Consider the following 25,290-nt stretch of genomic DNA (forward strand, 5'->3'; position numbering starts at 1 on the left):
CATTAGATCTCATTACAGATGGTTGTGACTCATCATGTGGTTTCTGGGAATTGAACTCAGGACCTCTGGAAGAACAATCAGTTCTTTTAACCACCGAACTATCTATCCAGCACTTGTTTTTGTTTTTAATATTTACTGAATATCCAATAGGTGCAACGAGAAAGATAAAAATGAGTAAGTTATTTTAATATGCTCAAGGAACTCACGTATATTAGGATCATCTCATAACGAAAGACTTAGTGTCTTCCCTGCCTCATCTACATTATAGCTGTTGTGATTGGATTGGAAAATGTTCCCCAGAGGCTCATATATTTGAAAACTTGGTCCCCAAGTGATGGCATTGTGTTGGAAGCTTGTGGAACTTCTAGGAGGTAGAGTCCTGCTTGAGGAATTATGTCATGGTGGCAGGGGGTTGGGAGTGGGGAGGTCTTGAGATGTAGCCTGACCACACTTCCTGTTCTCTCTCTGGGGACACATTGTGACCACTTGTTGTCATGCTACTGTCACCAGACCTTCCCTGCCCATTCATGGATTGTATCCCTTCAAACTGTAAGCCAGAATGAACCCTTCCTTCTTTCCTTCCTTCCTTCCTTCCTGCCTGCCTGCCTGCCTGCCTGCCTGCCTGCCTGCCTTCAACTGTGTCTTTTTATTTTATCACAAAAATGAGAAAAGCAAATCATACAATATCTAATTGTGATGGTTTGTATATCCTTGGACCAGGGAGTGGCACCATCTGAAGGTGTGGCCTTGTTGGAATGAGTGTGTCACTGTGGGTGTGGGCATAAGATCCTCACCCCAGTTGCCTGGAAGTCAGTCTTCCACTAGCAGCCTTTGGATGAAGATGTAGAACTCTCAGCTCTGCCTGTGCCATGCCTGCCTGGATACTGCCATGCTCCCACCTTGATGATAATGGAATGAACCTCTGAACCTGTAAACCAGCCCCAATTAAATGGTTTTATATATATATATAAGACTTGCCTTGGTCATGGTGTCTGTTCACAGCAGTAAAACCCTAACTAAGACACTAATGATAAGAGTTCCTTCTTTTCAAAAGCTTTTGTACTGGCTAGTGTTTCCTCAGCTAGATGCAAACTAGAGTCATCAGAGAGGCAGAAACCTCAATAGAGAATGCCTCCAGAAGATCTATCTACAGTTAGGTCTCTGTTACATTTTCTTAGTGATTGATGGGGAAGGACCCAGTAGATTGCGGGTTGTGCTATTCCTGGGCAGGTGCCTCTTTGGTTCTCTAGGAAAGAAAATTGTGGAGTCTCTTTGTTATGTGCTTTTTTGAAGGAGAACATTAAGCCATGACCCAGGAAGTATGGGTTCCCTTGCCAGAAATATGGCTTAGGACAAATTAATCTCTCTGAACTCAAAACTCCTCATCTGATTAAAAAGAAACTGGGAAATCTTGAATGAGACAAGCATGGTGAGAAACAGGCCTAGAAAGAATTAGAAGGAAGGGGAAAAGGGTAGATGGGGAGGGGAAAATAAGGTTCTTTTTCTTTTAAACAGAGTACTGAGTACATTGGGTACTGAGGACAGAAGCTACAAGCAACTATGCACAGTATGGAAGGTCATTGCTTGTCTCAGTCCATTGGGGAGTTGGGAAATGGTAGAGTAAGTGGCTTAGAGATCTGGCCTTTGTAAACCAAAGCAGTGAGCCTCTAATCTCGTTGTCATCCTTGTGACAGCTGAGCACATGCTTTCATTGATCATCTTCCTGATATTTTATGTGTTTTCATCATCTGCCAAGCATTGCCGAAACTGAGTTGACTGCAGATGAGAACTCATCACAGTCAGTGATGACCCTGCCTCTCCCCTTCTTCATTGTTTTCACTAGTGACAAAAGAATTTGTTCTTTATGCCAAGCCAGAGACTTAAGAGACATAGATACATTTTATCATACAAACTAACTATACAAGTAACTAATATTGCCTATAAATAATGCTTATTGATCTTTTTCTCCACTTCTTGTCACCATATTTTCTTAGTTTCAAACATCCCTCCATCATGAATGTGTGTGAGTGTATGTGTGTGTGTGTGTGTGTGTGTGTGTGTGTGTGTGCAGATACACATGCATACACAGGCATGTCAAAGCCAGAGGCCAGCCTCAGTGTTGTTCTTCAGAAATTCTATGGTCTTTTTATTTTTTATTTTTATTTTTGTCAGGGTCTTTCACTGACCTAGGGCCCACTGAGTTGGCTATGCTGGTGGGAGTAAGCCCCAGTAATTCTCCTGTCTCTGATGACCCAGCACTAAGATTGCAGACAAGTGCCAATACACTCAGTATTTTCACATGTGATTTGGAGATCAAACTCAACTTGCAATTCTCACACTTCTAGGCAAGGACTTTACTGATTGAGCCATCTTCCTAGGTCCCTAGATTACAACCTTTTTACCCCTTATTTTGAGGGAAATGTATTTTGTGACAGCGTGCTACCACAAAGATGTGGCAGTCAGGGAACAAATTTGAAGGAGATGGGTTTTTTTTTCCCTCTATTATGTGTATTCTGGAGATTGAACTCAGGGTGTCAAACTTGATAGTAAGCACTCTTAACCACTGAGCCATCTCACCAGCCCAAAACTTTTCTTGCTCACTGTCTTAGTTAGGGTTTTACTGCTGTGAACAGACACCATGACCAAGGCAAGTCTTATAAAAAAAAAAAAAAAAAAACAAAAACATTTACTTGGGGCTGCCTTATAGGTTCAGAGGTTCAGTCCATTATCATCAAGGTGGGAGCATGGCAGTATCCAGGCAGGCATGGCACAGGCAGAGCTGAGAGTTCTACATCTTCATCCAAAGGCTGCTAGTGGAAGACTGACTTCCAGGCAACTGGGGTGAGGATCTTATGCCCACACCCACAGTGACACACCTACTCCAACCAGGTCACACCTATTCCAACAAGGCCACACCACCAAGTGATGCCACTCCCTGGCCCAAGAATATACAAACCATCACACTCACATGATCATAACAGCCTCTGAGTTAGTCTTCCTGTCTTCCATTTTGTATGCTTATTTTTACACTTCTTACAATCACTTTAGTTTCCTGCTAAAATCCATGCCTGGCTTGAACACAAAAATCTAAGTTGCCTAGACCAGTACTCACTCAGGAACACTTCATAGTCTATACAAAAACAAAACAAACAAAAAACCAAAACTCTCTAAAGGTCAGTATCTGTTAGTGTTCTCTGTGGTCAGTAGCACCTAGGAGTGGATGAAGCTTGGGTGGACAGAGAGAAAACCCACACCCACTATGGCCCTGACAGAGGCCTCTGCGCCCACCTGGGATAGCTCTGGGACACTCTGCAAGCTGCACCACAGGGCCCAGGTTACAGATCATGGGCTAGAGGAGCATGCATCTGAAAGGAGTAAGGTCACTGTGATGCCACACTCTGCAAGTGTCTTCTAGGATCACTCCCAGTTGCTGCAGAAGGGAGCCTTTCTTTTAAAAGAAGAACTGAGCATTGTGCCAGAAGCTCCCTAGGGACCTGTCTCCAGCGTATACACGTCCTTCATGTGTCCTGCAACCTGTGCATCCATTTCATAACAGGACTCAGCAGAGGTTAGTTTTTACTTTGTTTATTTAACTAAAAACCATGTCTTGCTAAGTGTGCATGGTTACTGGAACCCACTGTGCAGCCCACCCTGGCCTCAAACTTGGAGCTATACTCTTGCTTCAGCCTCCCAAGGACTGGGATTACTGACAAGTACCACCACCCACCCACCACACTTTATTTTACTGGCTCCTTATTTCTCTGTAATGCTCAGTAGACTCTAAACACTGCAACTCATCCACTGTTGATGGATGGTTACTGATGGCACTTACTTAAGATCACCAGACAGCTCATGGAATGAACCACTAAGTAAGTATATGAATGGAGTTTCCTTTCTCCCCATTCCTTATTCTCTAGTGCTCAGTCTAACCCAAACTACTTTCAGGTCCTTGAACTTTTCAAGATGCTTTTGAAGCCACGTGTTGTGTCACTCAATCTTTGACCGAAATGTTTTATCTGGTTGGTAATCAACTCTATACCTATTCTTGGGTCAGCTCAGGGCAGGAGACATTGCTCAGCGATTAAGAGAGCTTGCTGTTCTTGCAGAAGGCCCACGTTTAGTTCCAGCACTCATGTTGGGTGGCTCACAGTTATACATGACTCCACCTGCAGGGGATCTATCTGATTCTCAAACCTCCACAGGTACTCACACTCACGTGCATATACACACAGACAGACAGACACACTTACACATAAATAAAAGTGAAGTTGAATCTTGGGGGAAAGAGTCAGCTCATTTGTCACCTTTGGAGAATTTTTCCAAAGCACAGCCCCAATCTTCATTCTCTATGTTTCCACACAATTTACTCTTTACTGTCTATCAAACCCTATTATTATTATTAATTCACACATATGATCTCTTCTAAGGAGTGAGTATAAGCCCTGGGCCTGGAAACATTTTTTAGTTTTTTGGTTTTTGTTTTGTTTTGTTTTTGAGCAGCGTAACCAGACACAGTAAAGAGGGTAAAAATTAAATACGATAAAAATCGGGCTTTACAAATGTTAGCTAGGCAGCAACCATTGGTAGAATAGGCTGAGAAGGGAGTTATGTGAAAGAAATTATTAGGTTATGCATGAGTTATGTGGCTTGGCCTCTGAATTAGCTGCAATTCCTTACTCCTACATTTGACCTTAGCCAGAAAGCCAAAAAAGAGACTAGGGCACTCAACTCTGAAGTTGGTTTTCTACTTATGCAAGTTATAGCGCAGAAAGGTGGTGTCAACATAGCTGTTGCTTTGCTGAACATGTCTGTGACATTGTGTCTCAATTTAGCATCGTACTCAGAGCATATATGAGGGTGTCGGTGGCCTAATAATTACCTAATGTGCTGGGCCCACTGGGACTATGAGTCCACTAGAGAAGCAGTCAGTTTTCATATCAGTCGTGTGACCACCAAACACAGCACAGATGTGGGCTTCAAGAGATAGACAGCAGCCATCAATTTGCCTTCTCTTCCAAATATTTTGAACCTCCATTTTCTGGATTACAATAGAATTCAGTGTTGAGAAATGTCCATGACATTTTTATATTGGTGGAAAAGAGGTGGTTTCTCTACTTTTAATGAGTAAAGTTCTTTTTGAGGCACTTGTATAGTTTCACAGGAAAATAGATCAGAAATGTAACTAGAATTTTATTTTATTTTTTAAAAAGTCTTTCCCTGGCATATCTTCTTTTGAAAATCTTTACAAAGTTTATTTTATTTTTTAATAATATTACATATACGGGGAGGGGGAGGCTCACTTGGTAAAATACCCACTGAATAATCAATCACAAAGATCTGAGTTCAAAGTCCTTGGGCAAGCCCTGTAACACTAACTCCAGGAGTACAGAGATGAGCCAATCCCTAAAGCACCCTGGCCAGCCAGCTTGGCCAATCAGTGATCTCCAGATTCCTGAGAGACTGATTCAAAACATAAGGCTGAGAACAATGGAGGAAGATGCCTTTTCCTGACTTCTGGCCTTCTATATGCATGTGCCCACATGTGGATGTACATCTGAATATACACATGCATGCACACACACACACACTAATATGAACATACACATAGAATATATTATAATATATGAAAATGTCCTTTAGAAACAAAGTACCACATTTGGTGAATATATACAATGAACACTAAAAATGATAAATACTCTTTATTCAAAAAATAGTCAGAAAAAATGAAAAGCTATGAAAAATTCCTCCAAATCCCCCCCTCAGTGAGCAAACTTGGCTGACATTATAGTTCATGCATCAGCTAGGAGGTGGATTGTAGACCTGACATCCATGGGGTAGGTGGCAAGCAGGAGACAAAATAATTCTCTCTGAACAATTGAGTTCTCACAAGAAGTTAAGATCCAACAGAGCTAGTAGCGACAGTCTGAGGTGACTCTCAAATGTCAGTTGTCCACATCCTAAAACTGAGGAGGAGTTTACTGTAGTGTTGTCCTTGTTGAAACAGAGCTTGCATCAGAGTCCACAACGGAACTATTGTGCAAATGACTTTTGCTTTGAGAGACAAATACTTGCTTGGCTTTACACAAGAGCTTTTGAATCTGGTTCATACAGAACTTATTCTGGGTCACCAGCTTTTTACAATTAACCCAACATAGAAAATACAGTTTCTTTGACCTTAAAACATGGAATGCATTTAATATGAAAAATTATAAAAGATGTGAGCTCATATATTTTCAAGAGAAGACAACTGCAAGAAAGAGACCTACTTTTTAACCAAGGCTGGCATTTGTTTTCTATAGAGCATACTCTGCCAAGATGTTCACGGGTTCCTCTGTAGAATCATGAGGAGCTGGGAAACCAGGACTCAAAATGGCCAGAATACTAATTATTCAGCTCTGGAATGAAAAGGAATGTAGGATGTTCAATAGCAGTTAGAGTTGCTCAGGAGACAAGCAAGTTCAAAATGGCCTACAACAGTTAAAAATGGTGGCTGTTTCTCTTTGCTTGTTTCATCTTTATAGGTTTTCCTTTATCTCTGTTTTTTTTTTTTCATTTTTTTTTCCAGCTGACCTCCAACCCAAGCTTGCTTGCTTTAGCTTCCCATGTGTTGGGGTTACAGACAAGTTTTCCTTTAATAGGACTTTGAAGCTCCCATGAAAGTCTCCTTTAAGAATGTGCTATAGGAAAGGCTGGTGTGGCAGCTTAGACCTGCAATTCTGGCCCTCAGAGGCTCAGGCAGGAGAATCACTGAAAATTTGAGATCAGCCTTGGCTACATTATGACAACAGAGTAAATGCTCTCTCAAAAAATATAACAAAACAAGAAAACTTTAGAGGAGGGATTAGAAAAAAATTAACCTATTATAAATGGTTTTGATATCTGGAACTGGTTTACTTAATCATTATTTTAATCTCATCTCTAATTACAATATTTCTTACATCCAATAGCTAATATTGATAGGCTCTAGAATCACATAACAGATAAGCCTCTAGGTATACCTGTGAGGGATGTTCTAAATTGGGCTAGTTGGTGTAAGGAGACCCACCCTAAATATAAGTGCAAGACTTTATAAAATGGGGTTGTGAACAGAGTGAAAAAGAGAACCCAAACTGAACACCAGTTTCCATTGTTCTCCTCCTGACTGAAAATTCAGTGTGACCAGTCAACCACCTTCTGTAGCTGGCCCTGCACTTTCCCTGCCATGATGAACTGTATCCCAAGGAATTGGGAGCCAAAATTAACATTCCCCTGATCAAACTGTTCTGGTCATATTTTGTCACAAATTCAAGAAAAGTAATTAATGTTAGGTCACTTCATATCAGACCATTTTCCCCACAGGTAGTTTTTAAAAAAACCTACATTATTCTTACATAACACCATATTGCTTTGGCATGTTTTTAATCCATATTATTATTCATTTCAAATATGTTAATTTTAATAAAACTATTAAACAAAAATAAAATGTGTTGGTTCTTGGGTTCAGATATGTACAACCTAAGTCAGTTCTTCCAAGTTGAATATTATAGACTGATTTTACCAGGTACAGTCCTCGACAGCTAGTCCTAACTGCCAAGTTTGTTTGCACTGAGAAATGCCTAAGAGATTTATAAAGCACAGCTCTGAATGCATCCACGAGGGTTTCTCCAGGGACAACGAGATCATGAAGGCTCTGGCATAATAAGTGAATGAATTTCTTGATGGCTTCCGAATGTGGTAGCATGACTGGGCATGAGAATTTTAGAGGAGGAAGTAGATCACTGGGTATATGCCTTGGGGGCTAGGTCTTAACCCTGGCTCTTTCCTATATTCCCTCTCTTCCTGTCGGCCATGAGAACAGCCTCCGCACCAACTAGGTGATGGTTAATCTTGATTGTCAACTTGACAGTACTTATGTCACCACAAAACAAGTCTCTAAGCATGCCTGGGAGGGAGCTTTAAGATTAGAATAATTGATGTAGGAAGACCCATCCTAAACACAAACAGCACCATCCCATGTTCCAGGGGTCATAGACTGGACAAAAAGAAAAAAAAGTGGTAGTATTCAAGGTTTCTACTTGTGGACTGAAGATGCAATGTGACCAGTTGCCTTAAGCACTCTGCCACCTTCCTGTTATGGATGCTTTTGTATTTTGACAGTAATTCCGCTCTCCTGGGAGGGGTTGCAGACAAGGAGTGAGTCACTCAGGTGACTTCTTGTGACCCAGTCCTCTAATGAATAAAGGCGCCAATCACTGGGCAAATAGGCGGGACTTCCGGGTTGGATGGCAGAAAAAGAAGAAGAAGAGGGTTAGAGGCCTTGAGTTACCCTTTCTAAACTAAGTTTATGTTACGTTTTCCTTCACACGGTGGCTCTTCTGGGTTCAAAAGAGAAAGGTAGGACAGCATAGTATGGGTTTGGCCAGCTAGGCTCCATGGGGCAGAATTGCTGGTGCCTAGCAGTAGTGTGGGAAGCTTGACTTTTTTTTTTTTTCTAATATTTCCCACAGCATCTTCCCTATCATGGTTGATAATATTCTTATACTGTGAGATGAAATAAACCTACCGTTCCTCTGTTCCTCCCTCCCTTCCTTCATTCCTCCTTCCTTTCTTCCTTCCTCCTTCCTTCCTCTTTCCTTTCTTCCTTCTGCTTTCCTTCCTTTCTTCCTTCCTCCTTCTTTCCTTTCTTTTTTCTTCCTTTCTTACCCCCCTCTCTGCCTCTCTCCCTTCCTCTTTCCTTCCTTCCTCCTTCCTTTCTTCCTTCTTCTTTCCTCCTTTTCTCCCTTTCTCCTTCCTTCCCCTTCTCTCTCTGCCTCCCTCCTTTCCTCCTTCCTTCCATCCTTCCTTCCTCCTTCTTTTCATTGCTTTTGTCAGGTATTTCATTAAAAACAATAACACAAGTAATTAATACAATATCTTAAAGTGCTTTTACTTACACACACACACACACTTAAAGTGAAACTCATGTAATCTAAGATGTTTCACATTCATTAGCCCAGGATGACCTTGAATTCTTGATCTTCCTGATTCCCCTGTTTTTTTTTTTTTTTTTTCCCCATTGCTGAGATTATAATCATGTACCACCATATCTGGCTAAACATTAAAACTTTATATGGAAATAAGATTATCACACACACACACACGCTAATGTTGCCCTAAATTTTTGATTTTGTATAACAAGTACTCTGTACCAAAATGTTATTTTTGGCCTTCACAGTTCCAATATAGAAATGTGTCCAGAGTCTGGATGTAGATGTTTACATCATTCTTGAAATTCCATAGTGGTAATAATAACCACACTGGGGTAAGGACACTGGAGTAATCAAACAGAGAGCTGTGGCCTGGCCTTGGAAGAGCACTAGTTTTTATCAGGCAGTCAGGTTAACAAGTAGGAACTGAGTAGTGATTACTAATGGGAGCCCTGGAGTCCTGGAAGCTTCCCAGAAGCAACTACTTATAAATTCCAAACTGAATTTTTCCAAAGATTCCTGAAAAGATGATTTTGAGGAATCTTCTACTATAGTTAAACAAACATGAGAACTACATTTTCACTGAGTATGTCTGATTTTGTAAATGCCTTTCATTGTTTTATTTTTTTAATTATAATTTAATCAAAATTCTCCCTTTCCTCCCTTCAAACTCCTCCATACACCCCTGCCCTCCAAGGCTGTCTTTACCCTGTCCTAGAACTCACTGTGTAGCCAGACTGGCCTCAAACTTGCAGCTTTCCTGCCTGCCTCCATAATGAGTCATTACAGGTGTGCCACTATGCCTAGTTAGGAGAATCTAATCCTTTCAAGACAAGCTGGTAGAGTTCCTTCTCCTCACATCTTTCGAGTTCTAACACAAAAGAGTATGAGCCATATATTTTATTATTCTATTAGTGGCTGTGCTGAGGCCCAAACCCTAAGTTTCATGCATGCTAGACAAGCACCCCACTGCTTAGCTATATCCATAGCATTCATTTGTTGAGATAGTGTCTTGCTGTCCAGTCTAGGATAGCCTAGAATACAGATCCTCCTGCCTCCACGTTTATACCCCAAAGTGCTTGTATTTTAGTTACTGCTTATCACACCTGGCTCTTAAGTGTTTTTAGTTTGTTGTTTGAGGGTGTTTTGTGGATGTGGATGTGGTTACCTACAGCCTCACACACACTAGGCAAGCACTCCATTATTGAGCTACACCGTAAGCCTGTGCCACAAAGACATTCACATGAAAATCATATTGACTTTTATTGGTTGCAGTGCAAAGTGTCCTCTGTAAAGTATATAGTAGCTAATTAAAAGGCAGGACATAAATATCTCCATCAACCATGAGGCTGCATCTCCTATAGATGTCAGGAAAGCCATTCCCAGGGAGTCTCACCAATATGGCTGCCTAAACAAGACCTGAGCACGGATGACACCAACAGACATGCTAACACAGAAAGGGGATATCTCCCAGGTCCCCCAGTCAAGACAGAGAACCGCAGGCAACTGACCAGGAAGTCAGCCCTGAAATTTCACAAGTACACACACGTATACACACAAGTAACATCATATGGTCTGAGAATGTTGTATTTATATATTTAGGAATGGATGTCTAAAACAAAGAAAAAGAACCCATGAGTCTGAAAGACAGCAAGGCTGAGGGGGTGGGGTGCATGGGAGGGGCTGGAGAGAGGAAACAGGGTGAGGAAAATGATGTAATTATATTTTAGTTTCAAAACAGAAACAAGAAACACATTCAACTCTGTAAACATCCTGAGATTAGTTGGCTCTTCCTTGCAAATATAGGCCTATGGAATATAGAGACAAGTGCTGCTTCATGACCTACTTGCCTCTGGAGAAGAGCTTTCTAGCGAATGAGACATTTTTATGGGACTTTTTTCTTCAAAATTTAATAATTGATTAAATTTGTTCTTTGACAATTGCACACACACATACACACACACAGAGGGAGAGAGGGGGAGGGGAGGGGAGAGAGAGCGAGAGAGAGAGAGAGAACACCCTCACCCACACCTTCTTCCACTCCTGTACCACCCCTGTCTAGCCATTGCACTTCCTTACAAATCTCTGTCTCACATTCCTGTCTATTCGTTTTTGTACTGTGACCTACAGCATTTACCCAGAGCCACACATGTGTGATTGTGGGTCCGGGGCTCTCTGTAAGAGCCGAGTCGGCTCACCGTTGGGTACCCAAATAAAGATAAAGATAATGATCCCCTCACTTCGATCCTGTCAGCGACTGTTGGTTCAGCAATAAGGGGAAGGTCCCCTTGCCCCCCTTGCCCTTGAGATTGGCTGTTCTCAGGTTCAGGCCCACGATGAGTAACCACATCTGCTGTGAATTCATGATTACAATGGGTAGTGATTTGAGTATGAATGGCCCCTGTGGACTCATGTGCTTGAATGCTTAGCCAATAGGGAATGGCACTATTAAGAGGTGTGGCCTTTTTGGAGTAGGTGTGGCCTTGCTGGAGGAATATGTCACTGTGGGGGCAGGCTTTGAGGTCTCATATACGCTCAAACTAAGTCTAGTGTAGCTCAGTCTTTCCCATGTTGCCTTAAGATCAAGGTGTAGAACTCTGAGCTCATTCTCCAGCATCCTGTTTGCCTGCATGAAAGCAAGCTTCCCACTCTGATGATAATAGACTGAACCTCTGAACTGTAAGCCAGCCTCAATTAAACATTTTCCTTTTTAAGAGTTGCCATGGTCATGGTGTCTCTTCAAAACAATGAAACCCTAACTAAGACGCAACCTTTGTGTACAGAGAACGGCATTTCACACCCCTTCACTCTCTTACATACTTCCCACCCCCTCCTCTGCAGTGTTTCCTGAGGCTTAGAGGGGGCAATGTAAATGCCATCTTCACTGCAAAGAGAGACTTCTATGATTAAGGCTGAGAGTAGCCTTTCCCATGCCCCGCTGTGAGATGCCTCCGAAGAAGTTTGTCAGGGAAGTCCCCAAAGGCTCCTAAAATGATACAGAGTTTTTTCTGGTCTCTTGGTTGGCTTCAGAACTAGAAGAAAAGCCGGGCGTGGTGGCGCACGCCTTTAATCCCAGCACTCGGGAGGCAGAGGCAGGCGGATTTCTGAGTTCGAGGCCAGCCTGGTCTACAAAGTGAGTTCCAGGACAGCCAGGACTATACAGAGAAACCCTGTCTCGAAAAACCAAAAAAAAAAAAAAAAAAAAAGAACTAGAAGAAGATATGATTCACTTTAGTGGTAGAGAGAAACCAGGCTGGAGCTGAGCTGGAGTGTTCCTCCCTAACTTCTAGTTTTTAAAGAGCCAATGATTCAAGCTAGTGGTGAGCTATGTTATCAGTGGTCTTTACCAGCTGTGACCCCGATGACCACAAAACCAACCTGCCAGACAAAATGTATCCACCTGTGCACAATAGGATGACTGTTATGGAGGTAACAAACAACACTCTGATAGGATTTGAAGCCTGCTCCATAGGAGGAAATCCATGTCTGGTACTTTTAAACCCTGGTAACAACACAATCTTGGACAAGTTATAGGTCCAAGGCAGGAACTTAATACGTGTTTAAACTGACATTTAAATAATAATATAAATATAAAATTGACATTAAATTAATTGAGTTTAATTGATAAGTCGATTAAATTAATATAATTATAAATTGGCATTAAACAGTAAGTTGACAGAGTACCAACCTGCTTACTAACATCTATGTCTGCACCCATGGGCAAAAGTTACAGGCTCGTTTTTAAGGATAACTAGATTCAGGACCCAGAGATACCTATGTTGCCAAAGTACCTTGCTGCATTGACCGTGCTTTTAAAAACACTGTGTGGAAAAGCAGTGTTTAATTTTTCATGATAACATTTTCTTTTGTTTGGTTTTCCCCAATGGTTCCATATCTATGCTAAACATCTATTCCAAATGTTTTACACAGGATGTGGAGACTGGAGCTAAAACAAACTCCACACCCTTTTCTATAGCAGCCTACTCGAAAAAGAAAAAAGAAAAAGAAAATCGAAGAATGGAAATAAACCTTCTGTGCTGGGACAAGGCTCCCCAGCTCACACTGGGAAAGTCTACCTTCTATTTAATGCAGTTTTTGTTCCTTATGATCTTGGTTTTCAGTATTGTATCTTAAGAAGTATGCATGAAACTTAGCAGTATGTTGAAGCTGCAGCAAACTCTCCTAGGGCGGGTGAGTGGAATAAAAGCTCAGCTTTGTTTCTTCCTATGTGGCTCCCCATAGGGCTGCCCAGCCCCTTCCTGCCTTGGTGTTGCAGCCTCTTTCCCTGAAGACAGCAGTAACCCATGACCTCATGATCTCACAGAACACAGCAAAATGCTCTGTGCGCCTCGGTTCCTTTAAGTTGAGTTTCAAAGGAACTGAAAATCCTTTAGTTTGTCAGATAAGAAGCAAACGCTGCCCTTTATGGGTACCACTATGCTAATTACTTCCAGCATTACACACTTCCTGAGAAGGCATGCTTTTTAGGTCATTTTTCTATACTGAGGAGAAAATTTACATCTTCCTATTTATAACTATAATTTTACTCTCAGTTTTAGGAATATACCAAAAAGAAGGGGTAGAGGTGTGGCTCACTGGCAAAGATGCTGAGTAAGCAAGTGTCTAAGAGAGAAAACAGGGAAGGCAGACAGGCAGGAAAGGATAACGGGAAAGAGGGGGGAGGGAAGAAGAAGAGAGGGGAGAGGAAAGGAGGGGAGGGGAAAGGAGAGGAGAGGAGAGAAGGGGGGTGTCAGCAAGCAGGAAAATCAATTTAACACAAATTGCAGTTAAGGTAGAAGATTGACCAATATACTATGATTTTTAAAACACTTAACTGTCCTGAAACCAAACCAAATAATCTGTCTCCAATTAAACCAAAGTAAACTATTTCTCTTTTTTGTTTTCTTGGGTTTTTTTTTTTTTTTTTGGTTTTTTTTTGGGGGGTTTTTTTTTTGGTTTTTTTTTTTAAGACAGGGTTTCTCAGTGTAGCCCTGGCTGTCCTGGAACTCACTTTTTAGACCAGGCAGGCCACGAACTCAGAAATCGGCCTGCCTGTGCCTCCCAAGTCTATTTCTTGAACTTCCAACTATAAACACTTTAAAAGATCGCACATGGTAAGTGCATAACTTAAGGAGTTGTGGCAGTTTTGCTGTGTTGTGTAATCATCGCCACAGTCCATTCTGGACCACTTCCATGGTCCCTGAAAGATCCCCTTGTCCCTTTACAATTCATCTCTGTTCCTACTCCCAGCCACAGGCAATCACTATTCCGTTTTCTCCATATATAGATTTCTTTTTCTGGACATTTCATATAAATAGTATCATGCAATATCTGTTTCTCTGCTTGGATGTCTGCACTCCGCTTTTTAAAAGATGGTGCCTTGCTATGTAGCCCTGGCAAACATGGAACTCCCTATGGAGAGCAGGTTGGCCTCAGACTTGTGAATCTCCTACCTCTGCCTCCAAAGTGCTGCGATTACAGGCATGAGCCAGCCATGCTGGGTTCTCATTTAGCATGTTCTTATGTTCATTCATGTGTGACATACCTCTATATTTCTTTTTCTTGCTAGGTATGTTTTCAATGATATGAACACATGCTTAAGGGTAGAGTTTGCATTTCCATTCATTGGTGATGGGTATTTTTGTTGGCTCTGAGGGTTGTTGTTTTTTTGTGTGTGTGTGTGTGTGTGTGTGTGTGTGTGGCTATTTTGAATAAGGGTGCCAAGAATAGTTGTATGAGGTCTCTGTGTAACATATACTGGCTTTTAGAGCAAAATGTGGACTGGAAGGAGTGTTAATTTATATAAAAATCCAAAAATGTACCTCATGTTACACAACTCTAGAAACCATGTTTACAGAGGAGACTTTTATTTTATTAGATATTTTCTTTATTTACATTTCAAATGCTATCCCCTTTCCTAGTTTCCGTTCCAAAAACCCCCTATCTCTTCTCCCCTCCCCCCTGCTCACCAGTCCACCCATTCCTGCTTCCTGGCTCTGGCATTCTCCTATACTGAGGCATAAAACCTTCACAGGACCAGGGGCAGAGGAGGCGTTTGAAAAGAGAACTCTGTGACTGGTATTCTCTTTGCACATGTCCCAGTGTCTCCCCCACCCCACCCCTGGAGCAGCCCATAAGGCAAGGCCTGTCAGCCTCTTAAGAGATGCTTCCCTCCAGTCCCTTCCAGGCCTCTCCCTCAACTTCCTTCATGCTGAGGTGTTTATCCTAACCTTGGGATCTGATAGGCTAGTTATTCCCACAGCCAAGAATTCCCTTTCCTAACCTTCACTCAGGCTCACTGCGCTCCATTCAGGTCTTTCCTGAAGTGCAGTTAATGTGAGTGAGTCTTTAAAAGCTAATGGACCTGAAAGAATGGCCGTGCTTCTCTTGCCATTACCCGACCATATACGTTTGCTGCATTTGTAACAGAAGAATCTGTCTTTGGCTGCCTCTAACCAGAACGCAAGATCAAAGAGGTAGGCACTTTCATCTTTTTTTTCTTCTTTTCTGCAGAACTTCACGTGTGTGCCAATGCTCATTAAATCTGCTGAACTGATACATAAGTCAATATCAGAATTGTCCTCACATGTGATTGATGTGTGGAGTTCTTGCAGCCACACTACTATGCTTTTGGTGGCCTCGGTCACATGCTATCTGCTACAGTCTCTAGCTCTCAGGAGCTTCACTTCACCATACTGACAGATGACAAGGGAACTGTGTTCTCTGCCTCAAGCCTCTCCTGTGCCCCTGTGTTGTGTGTGTGTGTCCCTTCAGAGCCATGCTCCTGCTCCCCATGACATACCAGCTGTGGAGGAACATGGGAGTCCTACTTCATCTCGATATAGAAAGCCCTAGATGTTGCAGCAGCAATTAAACCCAGTCCCCCCCTTTTAGCAAACACTCATTCTTTTTTGATTGGCGTCTTTTCTCCTGACTCACTCTTCCTGTTTCCTACCTCCTCTTTCCAGGAACCACCTCTTTAAATATAACCACCAGCTATATCTCAGCCTCTGCTTTCTGGGGGAGCCAGATTAAATCTGTGATTTATGTGTTTTAATTTCATTGCAAGTTATTGTCAAATTTAAACATAAAAAAAAAAACTCATGCAAAATAATGAATCTCCAACTTCATACCAAAAAGAGAACATGCATGCAACTTCACATATTGCTCTGTAAACTTTTATTATATTATATTTGTGTGTGTGTGTGTGTGTGGTGTGTATGTGTGTCTGTCTGTGTGTGTCTGTGTGTGTGTGTGTGTATGTGTGTCTGTTTGTGTGTGTGTGTGTGTGTTGTGTCTGTGTGTGTGTGTGTGGTGTGTCTGTGTGTGTCTGTGTGTGTGGTGTGTGTGTGTGGTGTGTCTGTGTGTGTGTCTGTGTGTGTGGTGTGTGTGTGTGGTGTGTCTGTGTGTGTGTGTGTGTGTGTGTGTGTGGTGTGTCTGTGTGTGTGTCTGTGTGTGTGGTGTGTGTGTCTGTCTGTCTGTCTGTGTGTGTATGTGTGGTGTGTCTGTGTGTGTGTCTGTGTGTGTGTGTGTCTATGTGTGTGTGTGTGTGTGTCTGTGTGTGTCTGTGTGTAGGTCAAACAATGATTTACAGGAGTCTATCTTGCCTTCTATCATGTAGGTTCTGGGAATGGAACTCAAGGTCATAAAGTTTAGTGGTACTCCTAAACACTGAGACCTCTTGTTGAACCCCATACAGTACTTTTAAGGCTCTTGTTTGGTAAAGAAATCTGAACTTTATATGGACATTCTCTTGCTTTCAAACCTTAAACTCTCAACTGTTGGCTGATTTAAGTTGTTCAGGGAGAAATATGTTCTAAAAACTCTGATTCTCTTAAAAATGAGAGGATACAGAAAAATCTATTTTATACAATGGGGCTGGAAACAAATTTAAGTAGTTCTTGGTGTCATTTGACTTCTTATGGGGCAGAGAAATCTAGGAATTAAGAACTACAGAGATAACATGAACAACTGTGATATTTTGAATAAAAATGACCCCATAGGCCCATAAGGAGTATCACTATTAGGAGGCATAGCATTAGATGTGGCTTTGTTGTGTCACTGTGGGAATAAGACCTCCTAAATCAAGCTATGCCTAATGTGGCTCACAGTCTTCTGCTGTCTGCCAATCAGAATGTAGAACTCTCAGCCCCTTTTGCGGCACCACATCTATCTTCCTGCCTGCCGCCATACTTCCTGCCACAACAATAATGGACTGAGCCTCTGAAACTGTAAGCTAGCCCCAGCTAAATGTTTGTCTCTATAAGAGTTGCCCTGGTCGTGCCATCTTATCACAGCAGTAGAAACACCAAGACAGCAACTTACGTGCTTATGGCAATGTGCTTATGAATATGACTGGTTTTATAATTCATGCTAAGACATGTTGACAAGGGACTTCCAAAGGACCAGACTATGAGAACATTCATTCACATAAAACGTTTACTGTGTATGTACTTGCATCCCACAGCATGCCTGTAGAGGTCAGAGGACAGGCCACAGGAGTTGTTTTCTTCTCTCCAGGACTTAAATTTAGGTCATCAGGGTTGGCAGCAAAGCCATTGTCCATTGAGCCATTTCACAGCCCTGTGTGTGGTTCTTGTCCCAGGTATATCAACTTTCTGGTCCTCTCCTACTGCTTTGTTCTATTCACTTAAAGCGACTTATTATTATTATTATTATTAATTATTCTACTACTACTACTACTTCTTCGTCTCCTTCTTCGTCTCCTTCTCCCTCTCCTTCTCTGTCTCTTTCTCCTTCTTTCCCTTCCCTTCCCCCTTCTCCTTCTCCTTCTCCTCCTTCCCCTTTCCCTTCCCTTTCCCCTTCTCCTCTTCCTCCTTTTCCTTGCCCTTGGATTTTTTTTTTTGAAGCTGTGTCTCACTGACTCCAGAGCAAACAGTTCTCAATCTGTGGGTCTCAATACCTTTGGCAACCCTCTATCTCTAAAAATACTTACATTATGATTCATAACAGTAAAATTACAGTTATGACGTAGCAATGAAATGAACTTTATGGCTGGGGAAGCACCATTACATGAGGAAGTGTATTGAAATGTCACAGCATTAGAAAGGTTGAGAACCACTGCTGTGGAGGCTGGCCTAGTCGTCACTGTATAGACCAGGCTAGACTTGAATTCATGATCCTCCTATTCAGTCTCCACACTCCTGGGAAGACAGGCACGAACTGCAACACATAGCTAAAGGCAATCTTTATGATGACGTGAACTGGGAGTATGAAACAATGTCTCGGCATGTTCTGGATGAAACATTTTCTGTGTCTAACATGTAAATGATATCAAATATATCAGGTTTAACTAATTATGATGGTTTGCTTGGCCCAGGGAGTGGCACTAGTAAGAGGTTTGGCCTTGTTAGAGTAGGTGTGACCTTGTTAGAAGTATATCACTGTGGGGGTGGGCTTTGAGAGAGCTTCCTCCTAGCTGCTTGGGAGTCAGTCTCTCGTGGCTGTAATCAGATCAAGATGTAGAATGCTCATTTCCTTCTCCAGCACCATGTCTGCCTGGCTATTGCCATGCTTCCTGCTATGATGATTAATTTACTGAACCTCTGAACTGTAAGCCAGCCCCAATTAAATGTCCTTTATAAGAGTTGCCTTGTTCATAGTGTCTCTTCACAGAAGTAAAACCCTAACAGAGATACTAATTTTAACATTTTACTATTTGTTTTGTTTTTAGGTTTCGACTATTCTACAATGTCCATTCTCTGCTTTTATTCCCTTGTCTGCCAAAGGAATCCTGGGAATATCATAATAAACTGAATCTGAGATAGCTCTCTGTTCCCAACTGTACAATTAAGCTAAAGTGGGATTGTTCCAGGTTGCCACACTCAGCCAACCACACTCATTTTAAGAAACTGTTTTGTTACTATCAGGAATTTTTAGACTGCTGTCTTTGGATATAAATTCCAGATGGTTGGCTTTCTAAGTCAGCTTCTCCAGGGTGGGATATAGCAACTGTTGATATTGTTGGTCTTGGGATCACCTTTTGAAAACCACTGGCTTAGCATCTGTGTCATGGCCCAGAGTCCATATTTTCCATTTTGCAATTTGGCTTAGAGCTGCCTCTGTTTCTTCTTCTGAGGAGGAGGAAGGGCCTGGGAGTTTTACTGTTTATTCACTGTAGACTAAATTTTAGGTAAGAAGTAACCCACACAGAATACCATAACAGGGTCTTTTCATCCAAACTGAGTCACTGTTGAGAGTGGTGGAGCTACTAATTACACCAGGGTAGCAGCAGTAAACGGGAACTATTTGGGACCTGTTTAGTATGCTTAGAATAGTAAAATCCAAATCCAGGAAAACATTCCAATACAGTAGGGATTTTTTTTTGTCTTTTCTATGATTGTAGGAAGCCAGTAAATTAACCCACTACTCTGACTGGTCCCCTGGAGTATAATGCTGTATTAAAAGCTCATGATTTACCACTCTTCATAGCAACTAGTCCCTCAGCAGTGAAAATGCATAATAGGAATTGCAAGTTCATACTGTTGAGCCTGTGAATCATCAATATCCAAGTAGCTGTAGAACTTTGTGAGTTAGCCCTGGGGGTGGGGTGTGTGTGTGTGTGTGTGTGTGTGTGTATGTCTGTACATTATGCTTACGAGTTTGTAGAGCTTTTATCAAGTACTAATGATCTGTCTGTCTGTCTGTCTGTCTGACTGACTGTCCACAGAGAAAATGAAAACCTTGAGTAGTTCATTTGAGCAATAGTTTGTACTACATAGCAGGAAGTCCTTGGATAGGATCTCAAGATGCAGCTAATTAGATTACTCAAGCTTGTCCCATCTTGTTGCTTTGCCGTCTTGAATGTGTTATCTTATTTTATTTCATAGTTGCAGGAAGCTACAGCTCTTCCTAGCAGCACATCTTCACACAGGAACACCTAAAGGCTGAGGAGAGTTCTTCATATTTTCATTTTAATAACTAGAGACACTCACTGGGGCCAAGCTTGTTGGCGCATTAGCAGTCACAGCATTTGAGGGACTGAGGTAAAAGGGTCATAGTTCTAGGGCAGCCTGGACTACAGGGTGACTCTGTAGTGAAAGTCACCATAGCACAGTCCAGTTTTTGAGACCATGAGTTACAGTTTCTGCCACCTCTTGTCTCAAATCCTCTTATTCTCTTCATGTTCATGACAATTTAACCAAACTATCTGTGACACCTGTCATACCGTGTCTCTTTTTCAGGGAAAAGCAAAGACAAGGTGTCACTCCATATTCTACCTGCTGGAGGAATTTCAGTCCACAACAGAGCAGAAGAGGACTAAGTAAGGCCACTGCAATCTATAAGACTTGCTTTTTTTTTTTTTTCTTTTGTGGTTCCTGCTTACTGCCTAAAGCTATAAATAAACTATGCTAGGTCTTTCTTTTCCTTCGGTTAACTGACAGTGAAGAAGTATTCATGAGGACTCGGTAGTTGCATAAGGGACAAGAGTGGCATGCCTAGAAACTTGAGCAAGATGATCCATCAGTGTGAAACCTGAGCTTGCCAGGCCAGCTCAGATGCACTTACTCATATACTATTTCCATTTCAGATGTGCCTGACTTTGCAACCAGGTGGATTAGATAACATCCCGCATAAGCCAGGCAGATTATGTTTCTTAGTCGCCTGGTTTCTATCAGGTCCCATAGTTAGGAGCTATTCCTCCAAAGAGCGACTGCTCAGTGAAGAGGGTTGTGCTCTAATACACTGATGGTTTCCCATGCAGGGACTTTGGATGCTGTATTTCCACCTTTGCATTTAGCTTTTGAATGTTATGTGTCCTAAGAGCTATACGGAACAGTTATGGCTTGAACAATCTAAATAGCTTTTTCTGAGCCCCAAAGCTGTCAGATCACTGGGGAGAATAGCTGGGAGTCGTAAAGACTTCTATGTGTTATTTCCAAACTCCAAAAAGAGCATCAATCATAATACGCTTTTTTCTAGACTTGGAAACAAACTGTCCTTGACAGTGGAGAAGTTCAATGCCTGTCATACAATACAACACCCCAAGAAAATTCACTGTATTTCCATGGGGTTTATTTTCCCTTTCTGACACGCTTGGTCTTAATCTAAAAATAACACCCTCCTCCTGCTGTCTGATCTCATCAGCACATTCTTCTCAGTGCAGCCAGGATGAAGGGACAACCAATTCCTGTGGACCAATTTGTAGCACAGAGAGTTGGCATAAGCCTAAGTTGAAATACGCATTTCTATTCTTGAAAGCAAAAGCAAACTGCTTCTCATGTTTGTTTCTCTGTTTACAGAAGCAGAGAGAAAGAAAAGAAAGGAAGATTGTCCTCCTAAAAGCTGCGATCAGTATTCTAGTGTGTGCAAACCACGTTGGATAAGGAAACTTCATTTGACGATCTACATACTTGAAGAACAAACTTCTACTCAGCTGAGATCACGGTTGTCCCCTAGAATTTTTTTTTAAGATTTATTTATTTATGTATATAGGTATACTGTAGCTGTTTTCAGACACACCAGAAGAGGGCATCAGATCTCATTACCAAGCTCATGGTTGTGAGCCACCATGTGGTTGCTGGGAATTGAACTCAGGACCTTTGGAAAAGTAGCCAATGCTCTTAATCACTGAGCTATCTCTCCAGTTCCTGCCACCCCCTCCGGAATTTTCTTAAAGCTCACCATTGCCCATCAAACAAATATGGGGGACAACACTAGAAGTATACCATGACTCTACCCCAAGATTTCCCAAGGATGTACTGAAAAATGCAACAGTGATTTGTGTGTGTGTGTGTGTGTCTGTGTGTGTGTCTTTCATTGGCAGATCCGAAATAGCTCCTGGACAGGTACACACCTGTGACTCACCAGGAGCTCAAAGCAGTGTAGCTAAAGCTACCGCTACAGAAGTATGATAGAGTACCTTTTGACCCACTGCTTTGTCTGTGAAGTTTGTGCTCTTGAGCCTTCACTAAGTTGTTTTTTATCATGATGGCTGTGTTAGCCTTCGGTGTATTGGTGACTGCCAAAGTCCTGTTATTGATTGAGATCATTTATCCCAAATACTATGCCCAGATACAAGGGCAAATAATGTGGTAATGGCTCAGGGACATGGTGTAATACATCTGATAATGTAGTCTTTTCATATTATTATTTGGCTTTTAAGCACCCAATTGTCCCAAGAGCCATATGGAAAATTGCAGCCTGGACCAGATGGACCTTCCTCTTAGCCTGGAACACCAGAACACCTCACGGAGTTAAAGTATCAAGAGTAAAATAAGATATGAACTTAGGTGTTTGCAAAACTCACTGGCAAGCCAGTAAGACAAGTACAAGAGAGCCAACACTGGGGCCTACTGAATTTAAGAACCACTGCTCCTGGAGTGTGTTTTATTAAGCAAATAGATTATATCTTATCTATTTTGATCACTGTAACTCTATCATCTAAAGAAGCCTTCCAGAGAGTTTTGAGGACTGTGTCACTTTGAATATCATGCCAGCTGCTCTACCACAATTGTTAGGGACAGCATGCTGACCTTAACTGACAGTGAGGTGCTCCCTTCTCCCACCTTGATACAAGTATTAATACTGGGAGCTCTTCCAAACACCCACTATGGGGAAGAGAACTCCAACCTAGGGAAAAGAACTCTAAAAGAGCTTTTTAAAGAAACTGGGCCTTGCTTACACCAACACAAGTCACAACCTTTTGGTATACAAATTCTTTTAAATATTTCTTCCTCTTTCTTCAGGCAGAAGAACATTTGAGGATAGATTAAATTTTCACATGTGATAACCTCACCCAGTCTTGCATTCAACGGTGTTTAAATTCTTTTTCTTATATTATAATAAGAAATATGTGGCTTCTCTAGCTCCTATATATATATATAGACTGGGCACAACTGAGCACAGTTCATGGATTTAAACAACTTCCAATTTAAAGATTTAAAGAAAGAATTTAAACAACTTCCAACTGCTTAAACTAGAACATTAAATCTGTAATCTCTGGGATCCACCTTGACAAATTCTATCTGGCCTCTAGCTGTGTTCTTCCTTCCTTGGTCCCATATTCTCAGAATCTATTACCACATATATTCTTCATGTTTCACCTACATAAATTAGTAATTTTTCAAATTGCTTCAGTGAGTGATCTCCTAAGCCATATGGAGATCTGGATCTGCTGACAGGTCATGTGATCTTCGGAGATGGTGCATGTGAGTAGTGGGTGGAATTGATTTTCCTTTTAAACTACTCTCAGGCACGAGGTTGAGGAATCCTCAGACGAGACAGGAACATCATCAGACAGGAGGGTCATTTTAACTACAAATAATAAAACTAGATGCTCTGAAAAGCAGGGATATTTTTTCAGAAACACACACAAAGAATTATACTGTAATAATGGGCTGCAGCAGAGGGTTCTGTGAAGGTTCTGACTTCTCCCCATTTACCATATTCTATCTTCTTTACAACTTTCTTAGGTGAGAACCCAAAATGGATATAGGGTTAGCTATCTGAGCATGGCACATCCTTGTTCGTGGCTAGAAGTGAGACAATCTCCAGGGTCATAGAATCCAAGAACTTCAATTCAGAGTGATTTGCTCACTTTCTCTCTCTCTGTCTCTCTCTCTCTGTGTCTGTCTCTCTCTGTCTTTCTGTCTGTCTGTGTGTGTTTATCTGTCTGTCCCTTTGTCTGTCTGTCCCTTTGTCTCCTTGTTTCTTCTCTCTCTCTCTCTCTCTCTCTCTCTCTCTCTCTCTCTCTCTCTCTCTCTCTCTCTCTCTCTCTCTTTCTCTCTCTCATAGGCTTATATTTTTCAAAACCTACTTTGCTAAGGGTTCTTACGTGTTTCAACCTCCCTTATAGCCTGATGATCAAATGTAGTGGAGTAAGATGTTTAATAGGGCAAGGGGGACATGGATCTGTTTAAAAGACCCATTTCTTTGGGGTGATGCCAATCTCCATTGTCAGCAGTCCAGTCCACTCAAATCAGCAGCAGTGGCTTGATCCATAAAAAACCACAAGGTTCCACCAATCAGCACATGTCGGCTGAAGCAACATGAAGCAGCCAGAAAAACCTTTAGGGGTTCTTTGGCATTTTTCTCTCTACAAATTCACGAAAGTGAAGTTCAGCGAAGAAAGTAAGGTGAACCCATGCCAGAGCATCATTCACTGTCTGTTGGGTTAACTTACACTCTTTCCAAACAGCATGTGTCCTCTGAAGCGTCCTCTCCAGCAAAGTGTCACACACCTTTTCGCCAGACAACTTCCAAAAACCACATGTCTGTTCTCAGCAAAATATCCTCTCATAAGACAATTTCCAGAAAACATCACATGACATAACTGAGTCTCCAACAAAACAAGAAATTCCCACTTCACTCTTTCTCATGCAAAACAGGTTTCAAGTTAGGGTTCCTTAGCCTGTCTCTTGCAACAGATAAGAAATGTCACTTCTGTACAGGAAGACAGGTTGTATACCTGAATGAAGAAGTTGTGGGTTTCATTAGGAAAGAAGAGAAGAGAATCCCATATAGTTCAGCCTCTACTGTGGATTACCTCATGTTCGGAAGATTAAAACTGTTCTCTTATACCTAGTAGTCAAAAATATGAAATATAATATGGCATTCCAGAACTTGTGCTCAGTCTTGAAGGCATTAATTAATTTTAATTTTTTTTTTTGATCAAGGTCTCCCATAGCCCAGGATGGCCTCAGTCTCACTATGTAGCTGAAGATGATCTGGAACTACGGATCTTCCCAATTTCACCTTCCATGTACTGGGATTACTGGCATGCTTTCCCATGTCCAGATGAAATACATTCCTTTATTTTCCTTCGTATTGACTCTCCATAGATATCTATGCTTTGGCACAATACAGTTTTTACTTTTTTCTAGAGAAAATGCTCTGTTTTATATCACTTCCTATTATTCTGAACTGGGTAGTGCCTACCAAGTGGTTTCCTCTTATTGACCTAACTGAAAATGTCCCCATGCAATTTTTAGTTGGAGAATAGTTTAAAGGAATAAGAGAAGGAAGGAAAAAAAGCAGAACACAGTTTGCCATGCCTTTAGGTACACACTTTTATATATTTACATCTTCTAAAGCAAGTAAGCATTGTGCAACCTTACTGGGTTGAAAATGGCAATGGGATTGCTTTAGACGCTTTCATCAAGAAGCACAGTCTATTTTTTCACCCCCTAAGCTCAAGCTGACCTTGTGACTTGCTTTGACTGCCTGCCTGCTGCAGACCTATTTGTGACTTCTCACAAAGCCTTCTCAGCTCTGGTTCTGCATTTCTGGAGCTCTTAAGCCTGGGGAAGCGTCAGATACTGTCTTCTGAACAGGATATGGGAGAGAGAGCAAACATGTCTTCATGGTGTACCAGCCCCAGTTA

The sequence above is a fragment of the Mus caroli genome, unplaced genomic scaffold (assembly GCF_978045245.1).
Source record: "Mus caroli unplaced genomic scaffold, Mus_caroli_1 scaffold_9, whole genome shotgun sequence".
Lineage (NCBI taxonomy): Eukaryota > Metazoa > Chordata > Mammalia > Rodentia > Muridae > Mus > Mus caroli.